The sequence below is a fragment of the Pan troglodytes genome, chromosome 5 (assembly GCF_028858775.2).
Source record: "Pan troglodytes isolate AG18354 chromosome 5, NHGRI_mPanTro3-v2.0_pri, whole genome shotgun sequence".
In the NCBI taxonomy this organism is placed as follows: domain Eukaryota; kingdom Metazoa; phylum Chordata; class Mammalia; order Primates; family Hominidae; genus Pan; species Pan troglodytes.
The window spans coordinates 13,065,326-13,080,251 of record NC_072403.2 but is presented as its reverse complement, the minus strand read 5'-3'; the positions used below and the strand labels follow the sequence as shown (position 1 = coordinate 13,080,251).

Here is a 14,926-nt window from a genome sequence, read left to right as displayed (position 1 = left end):
TTACCCAAAATGGGAGCCCAATAAGACTTTCATGTGAGACCATCTTAAAGGCTGGTGACCCAACTCACGCAGAAGGGGATGGGCCATGCATCCAAGTGAGGCAGGCACCTTCCCTCGGGAAGCAGAAATCCTAAGTAGGTGACAACCACTTGCTGAGTGGCCGGAGCACACCCTGATGGAAGTCTCAGGGTCAGATTGCACCCTGCCTCCCTGCATTGCATCAAGCAGGGCAGCACACCTGCACTCCAGCTTCTAGTGTGTACCAACTCAGTGGAAAACACGTCACTGTCGGTTTTGTTCCAAAAAGATTCTGTTTGCCATTAAAAAAAAAAAAAGTTAATTAACGTAGTAGAAACCAAAGGACTGCCTGGGGGTAGGGAGCAAGTCAGCCATCACCAGAGGTATTTAAATACCAGCTAGACAATCACTCCATGGGGACAGGTTCCACTCCTTGTGAAAGGGGTCAAATAAATCTTCTCCTTTGGCACCCACAGATCTAGTGGAGGGCCCAACACATTAGATACACAACAAGTGTTGCTGACTGAATGAACTATGTTTTCACACAGATTACAGGTCAAGCAAAATACTAATGTAACTCTAATATATTAAGGGCATCGGGTGACCACTGAGGTACTTTATGTGGTTCCAACTAAGAAATAAGTTGGAAAATCAGGTCGCGAAATGAGTTCTGATGCTCCTAAGTAAAAGGTTTGAGCCACTGTGAGAGTCCTAGCTTGGTCCCTACCCAAAGGCTCTTCCCTTGAACCCTATGCTCAAGTCAAACAGATAAAGCATCGCTAAAACACACCTCAGTGCTTTTAAGATTTAGGTCTAGGCCAGGTGTGGTAGCTCACACCTGTAATCCCAGCCTTTTGGAGGGCCAAGGTGGGTAGATCACTTGAGCCCAGGAGTTCGAGATCAGCCTGGGCAACATAGTAAAATCTCATCTTTACAAAAAAATACAAAAATTGGCCAGGCGCAGTGGCTCATGCCTGTAATCCCAACACTTTGGGAGGCTGAGGCGGGTGGATCACCTGAGGTTGGGACTTCGAGACCAGCCTGGCCAACATGGTGAAACCTCATGTCTATTAAAAATACAAAAATTAGCCAGGCGTAGTGGCAGGCACCTGTAATCCCAGCTACTCGAGAGGCTGAGGCAGGAGGGAGAATCACTTGAACCCAGGAGGCAGAGGCTGCGGTGAGCCAATATCGTGCCACGGCACTCCAGCCTGGGTGACAGAACAACACTCTGTCTCAAAAAAAAAAAAAAAAAAAAATTAGCCAAGCGTGGTGGCGCACACCTGTAGTCCCAGCTACTCAAGAGGCTGAGGTGGGAGGATCACTTGAGCCCACAAGGTCGAGGCTCTAGTGAACCGTGATCACACCACTGCACTGCACCCTGTTGACAGAGCGAGGCCTTGTCTCAAAAAAAAAAAAATAGGTGTACATCTCATCTAAAAATCATTCAAAAGCTCAGACCATCTACAAGTAATTTTTCCTGTTCCTTTTAGCATCGGGAAATTAAAAAAAGGAAAAAGAAGGAGGATAGAATAGGAGGCAGCCATTGGTTTTTTCCCCAATGGTAAGAACATAACGTCTGTTTCTCACTGTTACATAAGTACTGTTCATGCTTCATCCATGCCATGTACTTTTTTTTCTTTTTGAGAAGGGGTCTCAGCCTGTTGCTCAGGCTGGAATGCAGTGGCGCAATCACAGCTCGCTGCAGCCTCAACCTCCTGGGTTCAAGTGATCCTCCCACCTCAGTCTCCTGAGTATCTGGGACTACAGGTGTGTACCACCATGCCTGGCTAAGGTTTGTATTTTTTTGTAGATACAGGGTTTTTTACCTTGTTGTCCAGGCCAGTCTCAAACTCCCAAACTGCTGGGATTAGAGGCATGAGCCACCACGCCCGGCCTAGGTACATAATTTTTAATCAACTAAAACACAGTGCAAGTAAAGAAATAGCTAAAAAAGGCGGGCGGGGGGTGGGGGTGGGGACATAAATATAGCTCTTTAAAAGGTAGAGAACACACCTTGTTCGTAAACCCTGACTAATCCAGCGTTTCACTGTCAGAGGCATCATCATCCACTCAGCTGCAAAAGCCAGAGACCAGGAAGTCATGTCTCCCTTCCACGACCCTTCCTCATCGCCAAGCCCCTCCCACCTCTTAAACCTTTATCAAATCCTTCTAAGCTCCCTTTTTCTACTGCCACCACCGGTTTTCAAAGTTTCAAAAACTAGCGTTCTAACTGACATTCTTCCAAACAGAAGGCAAACAGTTGCTTCCTTCTAGCCAGGTCTATTCTCAACTCTGGGTAGGAATAATCTTTAAAAATGCAAATCTCATCGTGCTAATCTGGCCTAACACTTTTCGTAGCTTCCCAGAGTTCCTAGCAGCCTGCTCTAGCCCTTATCTACCGCACCATCCCTGCAATTCACTGGTTCTGTGTCTTGTCTTCCTCCAAACACTGTGCTTTTCTCATTTTCCTGGACGCACACCTCTCTCCAACCTCAGGGTCTTTGTACAAGCCGTTTTCTGACACTTTTTCTTTCCTCTCACCCATCCTTCAGCTATTAGCTCAAATGTCACTTCCACAAGGTGCCTTCCTTGACCGGCCTCCCAGCATCTTTCACTCCTCCCACACACACAAAGGCCACACACTGGTAGCACTTAGCACGTGTATATAAAAATGACTTCTTAGTTGCTGAACATGCGTCCTTATTTTCTTTTTTTTTGAGATGGAGTCTCGCTCTGTCACCCAAGCTGGAACGTAGTAGCACGATCTCAGCTCATTCAACCTCTGCCTCCAGGGTTCAAGCGATTCTCCTGCCTCAGCCTCCTGAGTAGTTGGGATTACAGATGCCCGCCACTACGCCCGGCTAATTTTTGTGTTTTTAGTAAAGATGGGGTTTCACCATACTAGCCAGGCTGGTCTCCCAAAGTGCTGGGATTACAGGCGTGAACCACCATGCCTGCCATTTCTTTCGATGCAATATATCCTCTATGAGGCTTTCAACTATCTTTCCCATACCAGTAAACTTGGTGCTTAACACAGTAGCCTTGCATAGCGGATATTCAAATATGTACTGAATCAATAAAAATCTGTAAATGTTAAAAAAAAATAACACCATGGGAGGCCAGGTGCAGTGGTTCACGCTTGTAATCCCATCACTTTGGGAGGCCGAGGTGAGTGCACCACCTGAGGTCAGCAGTTTGAGACCAGCCTGGCTAACATGGTGAAACCCTGTCTCTAATAATAAAAAAAATAATAATAATTTAAAAAAACACCATGGGATTGGCAAATTTGGTGGTGAAAAACTGACTATTTTCAAAAGGACGCTGAATCTCATACTGAATCACACTCCAGGACAGGAGGTTGTGAAGCCTTATTAAGCTTTTGAACAAATGGTTCTCAGAAACCTTCTTTTCATGATTTAAATACAAATCAAATTCAGAGACATGCAAGTTAAGCCTCCTTTAAACTATACTTGGTTTTAAACTTTTAAGTAGAACACCTTAGCCAAATACATACAGATTTAACCAACCAAGTCACAGAAAACCTGTTTGAGATGTTCACTAGTTTTATAAAATTATCCTCCAAAACATTTAAAATTCCTAAAGCAAAGGAAAAACTGACTTTAAAATAATCTATTTCCTGGGCGGGAGCGGTGGCTCACACCTGTAATCCCAGCACTTTGGGAGGCCAAGGCGGGCAGATCACATGAGGTTGGGAGTTTGAGACCAGCCTGGCCAACATAGTGAAACCCTGTTTCTACTAAAAATACAAAATTTAGCTGGGTGTGGTGGAATGCGCCTGTAATCCCAGCTACTCAGGAGGCTGAGGTGGGAGAATCGCTTGAATCCAAGATGTGGAGGTTGCAGTGAGCTGAGATTCCACCCCTGCACTCCAGCCTGGGAGATAGTGCAAGACTCTGTCTCAAAAAGAAAACAAAAAACTATTTTCTGTATTGAAGAGGAAAATATATGAGCCTCCTGATAAATAAAACTATGTTAGAATATTATATCTGAATGTATCTGCCAAATCTGAGCCTAAACTCTAGTTAGCAGATAAGCACTTGTTAAAAAATATTTATAGTAATATATTTTTAATCAACCAGGATTTCATCCTGTATAAAAAATACCAAGAACTTCCACACACTATGTCATTTTCTTCTTTTTGCTTTTTAAAATTCATGTCAGGCTCAGTGGCTCATACCTCATACCTGTAATCGCAACACTTTGGGAGGCTGAGGTAGGAGGACTGCTCCATCCCAGGAGTTTAGGAATTTGAGACCAGCATGAGCAACATAGAGAGACCCTGTCTCCAAAAAAATAAAAATAAAAATTCATTGTTTAAAAAGGAAACCTGGTGGGGCGCGGTGGCTCATGCCTGTAATCCCAGCACTTTGGGAGTCCGAGGTGGGTGGATCACCTGAGGTCAGGAGTTCAAGACCAGCCTGGCCAACATGGTAAAACCCCATCTCTACTAAAAAAAATACAAAAATTAGCTGGGTGTGGTGGTAGGCGCCTGTAATCCCAATTACTCGGGAGGCTAAGAGAATTGCTTGAACCTGGGAGGCGGAGGCTGCAGTGAGCCAAGACTGCGCCATTGCACTCCAGCCTCGATGACAAGAGTAAAACACTTCGTCTCAAAAAAAAAAAAAAACAGGAAACCTATTCACATGGTTCACCTTTGTGTTTCAGAACACCCACCCCATCTTCCTGGTTATCTCCCCTATTTCTGAAGACATATCTACCTCTTTTATGAGAAAATTAAGATTTTGATTTTGTATATTCAGAGAAATGTTTTGTTTTTTATATTGAAGTGTCAGAATAAAGGGAGCTCCCTTAAAACAGTGAAAATGATTCTTTTTATAAATATGATCTAAAATCAACTATTACCACGTGTATATTGCACATACACAGACACATACAAACACATAAAGCAAGATTTATACCCTGTAGATTTCTGGCTTGGTATTCTGTTTTGAATCCTACGAGTAATGGAAAAAAGAGAAGCTAAATTATACACAGACCAACACTCCTATTAACTCATACCACTAATGAAACAAAACTCTAACTAAGCAGAGAAAATGGGCCCACACATTGGAGCTCTGAAATGATTTTGGTCTTTGATCTGTGTGCCCATCTCTCCTATTTAATGTAAACTTCAAATCAAGAGCCATGAAAAATGGTTATAATTAGTAAAGGCCCCAGTGTGACAGCTTTTAGCGCAACCAGGCATTAACAAGGAGTTTTTTTCACTTTTACATTAAGCTGAGCCAACTTTTATTTTAGAATTTCTGTAATTCAAAATTCTTTCCCACCAAAGAACTTAATTCTTTCCCACCTAGCACCACCTTCTGCATGATGGGTATGCTGAAATCGTTAGTTCATGTCTATTTCCTTCATTGAATTTGTAGCACTATTTAGGCCTTAGCTTCCAAATTACATGTGGCTATTCTCCAAAATCTTCAGAAACTCTCATTTTTGTATCAGAAATCAACACACAGTGGTGAGTGAGCACCAACTATGCAATCGTTCTAGGTGCAGGAGATGGGAAAATATTCTTGAAGTGAGAGAAACATGTTAAGAGATAAATTACAACAGACAAGACTTGACAGATGGGGGTAAAAGTTATTCACAACAGAAGAGCTAATTCTCCATAGAAGAGGCAGTATTTAAGCTGGGTCTTGAAAAAAAGAGTACAAAATTTTTATTGCTAAAGGAAGGGGATGGGGATGCAACAGAAAGAACAATCCAGGCAACAGGAGGCAGTAAGAATCAATTCAGTGTGGCAGTGGGGTAGAAGAGAGTGACAAGAGCTGAGACTAGAAATTCAGCTTGGAAGCAGACGAAGTTCCTTGTATGCCAAGTTAGGGAGTTTGGATTTCTTCCTGTAGACAACAGAGAGCCAAGAGATGTTTTTAAGCAGGCAAACACCACGCACAGCTTTAGTTCTGACGATTCTGGCAGCAGAGTGGAGGATGAACTGCAGTAAGGAGAAACTGGTGGCAGGAAATTAACTTGGGAGGCGTTTGTGACTTGATGAGGGCCTTAGGTCAGAAACGATAGAACAGCCAATGCCAGGGCCAGACTGGAGTATGGTTTTGCAGAGGGCCTAGTGACTGATTGAACACTGGGGCAGGACAGACCATACGTCAGGACGGCAGTAAGACTCCTGGCCTAGAAGGCTGGGTGGATGGTGATCACCTTCCAGAAGGAAGGGAGAGGACTTTCATTTTTACAAGTACCTGCAGGGTAAGCTACTTGCAGGGTGATCAGGGTGACAAAAGGTTCAAGCTTGGGAGAAGTTGTAAATGGAGATATAGAGTTGGGAGTTGGCAGTTTATAGGTTAGAGGAGAAGACAGAAAAGCACCAGAACGCAGAGTGCGTTCTGCAGGAACAGGACTCGTTACCAGGTATGGGACTGCAAAGATGGCTGCAGAGCAATGGCCCTGAGCACCATCAGTGCGACTGACACCAATGGGACACTGAATAACCGCTGGTTTAGATGTAAAAAGAGCTATCTTCAAGTATTGCACATGTCTATAAAGTGGGAGCCCAGGCCACTCTAGGGGTGACTCTGCCTACCACTGGCAGCCCTTCCTTTTCTGGAATTCGATCTCTGTCTCCCTGTTTTCTTCTCCCCTCCATGGTTTCCTTACCTCCTGTCTGTGTGATAGGCTGGGGGGTGGGGGGGAAGGCCAAGGGTCAGATCAGTTAACACTTGCTGGCTAAAAGATCACTCCTGTCACTATATTAGACATTTCTGGTCTGAGGCCTGGGGTCCCTTAACATAAAAATAATCACCGCCTCCTACCCTGCATCCCCTTACTCCCTCCCTATCCCTCCCAACCACAGCAGCTGGCGGCCATCCACCCTCTCAAGAGGAGATGTATGGACAGAGGACCCGGCTCAGAAACACTGCCCTATAAAAACGGCAGACGGTTATGTAAGAATTTTGCAAAAACTTGAGAAAATAAAATAAGGGAGACTACGAATGCAAAAACATTAACTGTTAAGCAAGTAAGGGCTAGTTCAAACACTTAAAAAAAAAAAAGGTATACTCCACATAACTTAGAACATGAAGGAGGCTGCAGATGACAGCACCAGAGCAAGTTTCCCAAATAACTGAAGAGGTGACTGGGAAAGCTGAGCCATCGACCAGAACAGCTTCACAAAGCCAATGAATCTAGTTTGTTTTAGAAGTAGATGACTTCTAGAATTTTCATTTACTACGGGGTTTTCAAATATATTTAATGCCACTTAACATTTTCCTCAACCCCAAATTTTCTGTGAAACTTCGAACTTGCCAACCATGGTACCTCAGAGGCAAATAAGAGCTTACTTGCTTTATGGAATTTCAGATTTCTAAATAGATCGCATGCAATACAGGCAGCGCACCCAGTGGACTTGTAGATGAGACCCAGGCCACGACTACCGTACCTTTCAAGCAGGCTTTCTCAACCTCAGCTCTGCTGACGTATGGGGGTCGTTCTGTGCACTCTAAGATGTGGAGCAGCATCTTTGGGGTCTACGCACTAAAGGCCAGTAGCAGCTCCCCGCTGCTGCCCACCCCCCACCAGAAACACTTAAAAATGTCTCCAGACAGTGCCAAAAGTCCCCTGGGGGCAAACCCACCAGGCTGAGAACCACTTCTTCAAAGAGTAAGCCCCAAGCTTGTCATCAGCTTTTTCCTTAAAACTCATCCCTCAGCCTGATCAACATGGTGAAACCCTGTTACTGCTAAAAATACAAAAATTAGCTGGGCGTGGTGGTGTGTGCCTGTAGTCCCACCTGCTCAGGAGACTGAGGCAGGAGAATCGCTTGAACCCTGGAGGTGGAGGTTGCAGACAGGCAAGATTGTGCCACTGCACTCCATCCTGGGCGGACAGCAAGACTCTGCCTCACCTAAGTGAACCACATTAAGAAGAATTTGCTAGTCCTGTTAGTCTCCCAGCACTAAAAACAAAAACAAAGTGCTGCATTTCCCCAATCTGAACATAAACTCCTAGGCAAAATTTGACTAAGGTAATGGAGGTGTGCAAAATTCTGGAAAGGAAATCCAGAATGGATACCCGCAAAGCTTCCTGAGCTCAAAATATACCACTTTCTTCCGTTTATAGCTTTTGACTTTCTGGAACATCTACTTTATCCTTACAACAATCTCATAAGGTAGAAAGGCTACTAAAAAGATACATATCATCACAGTTCATCAACAGAAATGCTACCAAGAGCAAAAGTGCTTTTTAAAATTTCCTTATACCTTCAAACTCAATTAGGTTTATTTTGAAAAGGATCTGGTCTTCTTTAAAAACCACACACCATACACATGGAGATAAATAGGCAGTATATATTTAATGCTGCTAAGTCCTCTTGAGGTCAAACTGACTCTAAAAAGCAGCTGTTCTACAGGGCTAGGCTGGAGTTAGGAGTTCTGGGTTCCAAGTTTGATTTATTATCAGCCCCTGGGTGGACCACGGCGCAGCTGTAAAATGGGTCAACATACCCACCCAACTCCCATAGTGTTCCTCTAAGCATAAACTTGGAATCTTTGCTAAAGGCCTCCACAAAAGCAGGGTGAAATTAACTAAGTCCTAGAAGGTATATCTGAATGAAAAAGAAAAATTTTAAAGTGATTAAACCACCAGAAGTATCAGACACTTTCATAACAATCCTATCCCATAGTCTCTGAAAAGGGGGAAAGAGATGAAATACCAAGCAAACTAGAGAAAAACAAATAGAGCATTTAAAAGCTTTATCTAATTACCCCCACTGAGACGTTTTCTCTTCAGTCTGGCTGTCTGACAATGCCTGTGGGGGTTTTCATTCTCTTTCTCCACCCACCCTCATGATGTCTGCAAGCCCTCAGGTGAATCCCTGCAGGAGCAGTCAGTACCCAGTCCCGGGACTTTACAGAGGTTTTCGAATTCTCTTAGCATTACTTGCTTGAATCACACTGAACAAACAGTCTCCACCCTCTCCCACTGCTTTTGTCTGAAGCACCTATTCACAGTCAGCCACCTTTACTGATGGGCAGACTGGCTAACTTCAGTACCCTTGAAGTCCCACCAGAAATAAGATGCACCGATCGCTCCCAGTCTCCTCCTCCCCATCCGCTTCACCCCAACCCGCCACTGCCAACGGCAGAGTGCAATCCCCAGCTACACTCGGCTGCAGTTCAGACCACGCTGAACACCAGAGAACGTGACAAGAGAAATTGAGCGGAGCACAGTCGATGACAATGCCGACAGGACTGCTAACAAAAAAGGAAAAACCCCTCTCCACCTTCCTCATTCTTTTACCTCTGTAGTAATGAAAACAACAGTAGTTTTCTTTTCTGTATTCTGCCTTCTATGGGAGTGGGGGAAATGAAAAATAAGTGATGCATTTCAGAGAGCACACCGTATGCCTCCCTCTGGGTTTCATACGGTGTACCTTTTACCTTTGATATAAGGGGAGGTCCCTGCAACCCTCACCCCCGTGTGGAAATCACTGTCTGACCCTTGCTCTTTGAAAAGTGCCATGGCTACTTCTACTCAAAAATCACTGTCTAAATCAGGAAAGAAAGAGAGAAAAGAAACAGAAAGAAAATACATTTATCAATTTCTTAATTATATTTGGACACAAAAAATATGACTCAACACTGCCTGTTCAATAGGTCAGATGTACAGAAATTAACCTTGAAGCAGGGAAACTTTTGGCTTACAACAGGCTTACCATTCAACCAAGAGATGACAGTTACTCATCATGGCTTCAATTAGATTTCAACCATTTTATCTCAATGAAAAACTTCAAGATACTTGAACATACTTTTGGCAGAAATGTAATGTACATCACACCTGTTTTTGTTTTCTGACATTTGGCCAGTCCTTCCAAAGATACTCTGAACCTAATATAATTATTTTTAAAAAGATAGCTATGAACTGGGCGGAATAAACTGCACTAGGGAGGTGGAATGAAATGGAGGAGAAGCCCTATCAAAACCTAATCTAAGGGAATGGTAATCTCAGTAAAGGGGGAAAGAAAGCTATTGTCCCCTTATCAGGACAGACTACATCGCATACTTTCTATTGATACTAAATTGCATTTCTATCTTTGAATACAAACCTGTTTGATGTGGAATAAAAGACATAACTTTATGGATGATGCAGAATTTCCAAAACAAACCAAGGAATCAGTTATTAATACTAGAAATAAGAGGGTACTATACACACAAATCCTCAGGAAGGTTCAACCTGAACACACTGGTAATAGTCAAGAAGTCCACCAGACAAGCTGCCATCTGACACCACAAGGCTGGTCATAGAGTACTGAACTTCAATTAAAGACACTTACAAAAGAAAGAGATTATTTAAATATAATAACAAAACCAAAACAAACTTTAACATCCTACCTTCCCAGGTCAAAGGACATAGAAGATTCAGAAATTAACTAAACCTAGTAAATAATGTAAAACAGGGAATGACTCCCTTTCAAAAATGCTTCGGTTAATTTTAGCATCCTTCTGTTTAGCTGCTTAGCAACCCTTATCCTATGACCTTCTAAGCACCACCTACTTTTCAGAAGGATAATGAATAGAAACATCAAAAGAATTCACTTCTGTTTCCAAAGAATATATTTAACCAATTCTTATAGGAGTTAAATTTATATTAATTATGCCGAGCAAAATCCTAAAAGGGTAGCATTTTAAAACTTCATTAACTAGGACATTTCCTTAGCTGAAGGTGATAAATGATGTTAGCAAGCAAGCATAAGATAGCAAGCAAAGACTTCCTAACTGACCTCAGAAGTGGAATAACGCAACAGTTCAAAATTGAAGAGCAAAAACGACCTATGGCAGCTACACTGTACAGTGCCTGGCACACAGCAGGTAACCAACAAACTGCTGTTGATCAGATGCTGGACTAATATGTGTAGGTTTATTTTCTTCCTTCAACACGCTGTACCTGTGTTGGATACAAATAAGGCCTTGGGAGTCTGCCTGAAGAAATTTAAAAGACCCTTCAATCAAAAGGTCGCTTGTTGGATGATGTAACTAGTTAGGAATGGATGCACCACCTGTACCAGCTCAATAAGACGCATGTTCCCCATCACATAACAAATACTTGTCTGCCATAAGGGCTTAGAGTCTGATTTTCTGATGAGAAATAAAGCAGTATCTAGAAAAACCCAGAGAATGATATTCCACAAAACGGTAAGCATCGGCAGCATTTCTTAAGAGTATTACACATCCAGCAAATCCTCTTTAAAAACAAGACATTCTAAAATGCAACCAGTTTAGCAGTATTTTTAAGACAAAGACAATGCAAGTTCATTAACCTAAAATGGAGCACAAGCTAAGCAAATAACTAAATCAAAGAGTTCTTCTCTCCTTTTCTTTTGTAAAAATGGAGGAAAGGTATTTTTTTAACACATTTAAAACTTGATTAAAGCCATTCAAATGTTTAATTCATCAGTGTAACCAAAGCTCAAAGCACATCAAAGCAGGACCCATCAGCGGGTACCCAGAAGGCTCCCTCCAAAGGGCAGAGGTAAACACATACACACACACACACCACCCCTAAAATTAGTGATCCGTCTTTGTATAAATTACTTGTAGAGTAGCTCGAACCCATTCCTTCAGAAGTTCTGTGGACTCTTGAAGATAGCACAAAACTCAACGTTTGTTTTTCAAAGAGGTTTTAGCCAACACTTTGGCCTCTATCTAACTCAGACTTCCGGGTTGAAATATGTCTTAGAAACTATACCTGCCTACTTGAAAAAGCACCAAATCTAGAGGATGATTTTCATGGGTGTGAAAAAACAAAACTAAACCACATTCTTTTCTTGGCAGTTCTCTTTTCCCCACCTTCCACTTCAATTAAACTTATTTCAGAATCAACTCGCACACATGCAGGGTCCACTACATATATAAAGGGGAAAAAAATATCAAAAATAATGGAGATGCACTAGCAACTCTGCCTTTGCAGAAATCATTTCAAGTCTTCTTAAGACAGAAATTCCTCGCTATTTCCAGCAACACCATTCAACAGGCAAACTTTATTTCCACTGGCTTTTAAAGAGCTAAGCTTAAATCTAAACTCTAAGAGGGTTCAATTTTCTACTAATGAAAACCCCCGGACAGGTTTTTCAACATACCAAAACGTTATATTTTTTTATTCACCCTTTTGTCTCTCTCCACATCCACCACCATCACAAGCAGCAGCAGCAGGAGCATCCTCAAACGAAGAAAACCCCTCCAAAGTGCCCCGAATGTGTGCTGCTGCTGGCTCTGAAGCCGTGTAGAATTTCGTAATGGAATGTGAACTGCTCGTCCGGATCTGGGCTCACGTTCTATCTCCTAACCAGTAAGGAGCGAGGGAGGGCAAATCTGCTGAGCAAGGAGAAATACTTTCCTCCTCTTTTATAACCCATCACGGATGCACTGCGGCCCAGGGGCGCGAGCTGCACGCGGCGCCTGTCAAGCGGCCCGGGCCCGCACCCCGTGGGGTCCCCGCGTCCCCCAGCTCCCCGCCCCGCCCGGAGAGAAAGGTGGCCTCACCCATCGGTGGGCTCGGCCGACGCGCCCCGCACTCACGCGCGGCCGCGGAGCAGGTCACATCCTCGACGCGCCCTTGGCCCGGTCCAGAAAACACGCCGCTTCCCAGGGAGGGGGTCGGCGACGGGAAGGACCTCCCCTGCTCCTTAGCAACCATTAAGGTCGCAGTTTCCTAAGAGACCGCGAGCGGGGAGGGGGCGCGGGGGGCCCGGCCCAAGGCTTGTGCGGGAAGTTGGGGGCGGGGGGGCAGCAACAGGCCCCCTCCCCCCACCCAGCTAGACGCCGGGGGCCGGGATGGGAGGAGGAAGGGAAGCCCTAGAACTCGTGAAAAACTGGTCCAGCGGGCGGCGGACAAAAGTTTCCGAGCGCGCTCCACAGCTGGGCGGCGGAGCGGGCCCCGGCGGCCGGCCCCGCCTCGGATGCTCCCGGCCTCCTTCCTGTGCTCGTGACGGCGCCGAGCCCCCCACCCCCGCCCCGCCCGCGAGGCAGGCTAGCTCCACACCGAGGGCTCCCACGAAAACACTCACCCCGCCAACGGAAGGGCGAGGGAACAATACGTGCCCGCACGGCTAGGGCCCGGTCCCCTCCTCCCCTGGCCCCCCGGGGCGGTGGTCGGCGTGACCACGACCGCCAGCCGGGAACCCGCGAGGGCGCGGGGCTGCCCGCGGCCCCCTCCCGGCCGGCGCCGTCCGCCCGGGAGGATCAAAGTCCGCAGAGCAGGGCGCGGCGGATGCTCCCACCGAGCAGCCCCGAGCAGGCACCCCCGCGCGAGCACCCCGGGCAGGCACCCCCGGATACCTTACGGCGGCGGCGGGAGGGCGGGCGCCGTCATCTCCGCGCTTCCCGGCCCGAGAGGGACTCGAAAGTATGTAGGAGAAAAGTTTCCCCTCCCACATGGGGGGGAGGATGTCGAGGGAGAGAGGGCGGAAGATGGAGAGCAGCGCTGGGAAGATGTTTCTGGCCGGCGGTGCGCGCACCATCCGAGTCCCGGCGGTGCTGGTTAAAAATAAACTCGGCGGCGCGGGTCGGGCCGGATTCCTGCGCTCGGACGGCTAATATGGATGCGCATCAGGTCCTGCTGGCGGGGCGCTGCGGCGGCTCGCGCTGGGAGCTGGTTGGCAGAGCCGGCAGCTCGGGAAAGGGAAAAGAGCGGAGGAAGGGGAGGAGGAGGAGGAGGAGGAGGAACGGCCCGGCGCGCAGCCCGAGGGGAGAGGGCTGCCCCGCTCATCCCTGGCCGCCCCGCCGGCCCGAGCGCACGCTGCGCGGAGTGGGGCGTGCGGGTCCCCGGCTCCGGGACACACCGAGTTTCAAAAGTACAACGCGCTCTGCAGACTTCACCCTCCCCATCCCCAAAGTTCTTTAAAAGGTCGCTCCGGCTGTGCCCCAGACTTCTCGCTGCCGCCGGAGTACCGCGAGTCGGAATCCGGGGCACGTACTTACGGCCGGGCAGGACGCTTGGCTCCCAGGCATGATGCGTTGGGGACCGGTGGGCTTCAGGGAGAGACCGAGGAGAGATGCAAACTTGTTCCGGAAAAGGAATCAAAATGGCGTTTCTGGATGTGCAAAGTTCATCAACTCCGCAGTCACTTCCCCTCCTCCTCTTCTCCCACAGGGAGGGAGGTGGGCGAGGAGCTGGCGACCCCGGCGCCCCAGCCGTCGTCCCGGCCCCCGTCTCGGCCCCCCGCCCAGCTTCCTCGCCCGCACGCTCGGAGTCTCGCTCTCCCCCTCTCACCCTGATAAGTAGACACATCACGTGTTGCTCCTGCGAGTCTCCTGGGGACGTGTTACTGAGCGGCCGCGGCGGCGGCGGCGGCGCTCGGACTGGGGGGGGTGAGGGGGAGGACCGCGGTACCCGCCTGTCCCCACCGCCGCCCCCGCCCCGACTTTAGCAGGGTGACCGCAGTTGCCATCCCGGGATGGATGGAGGTGGAGTCCCCTCCCCAGCCCCCACCGCAGCCCCAGGTTTGCCCTACGCCCTCCCAAGGCGCCCCGGGCCATGGGAGGGCCGGGCTGCCCGAGGGGAAGGGTCCGGGAGGCCGCGACTGAGTGCGATCCCAATCGTCCCGTTGCTCGCCGGCCACCTTATTCGGCCACCGCGCCCCCTCCCCTGCAGCCCCTCGCCGCGGGCGACTCCCCGCCCCCGGCTTTCCATCACTTCACTCCGCAGTTTCACTATTTTAACGGAGGCGGGGGAGACACGGTGATGCCTCGGAATTGCGAGAGGGGCACCTCGGAGGCGCTGGAGTTGGGGGGATGGGGGGCGTAGGGCTCGGAGCCCTGGCCTGACGCCGCCCCTCTGGGTCTCCGAGGCATCTGCGAGGGGGAGCCCCGCCCGCGCCGTTTCCTTTCCACGCGGTCCTCGCTCTGCATCCAGGTGG

General features: G+C 47.4%; 1 protein-coding gene across 9 annotated transcripts in view; it reads right to left on the bottom strand.

The window, feature by feature from the left end:
* Positions 1 to 14,435, bottom strand: part of RREB1 (ras responsive element binding protein 1) — a 143,905-nt gene extending 129,470 nt beyond the window's left edge. For 3 of the 9 annotated variants that reach the window (XM_009450451.5, XM_063812071.1, XM_054686610.2), the window contains exon 1: positions 13,347 to 13,959. The gene's annotated coding sequence lies outside the window, so the exon portion shown is untranslated. Of the gene's footprint in view, positions 1 to 12,587; positions 12,990 to 13,346; positions 13,960 to 13,984 lie in introns of those variants that run through there. The other 6 variants (XM_518223.9, XM_001164032.8, XM_009450452.5 and 3 more) reach the window with 4 other exon arrangements.
* Positions 14,436 to 14,926: the final 491 nt, after the last annotated feature.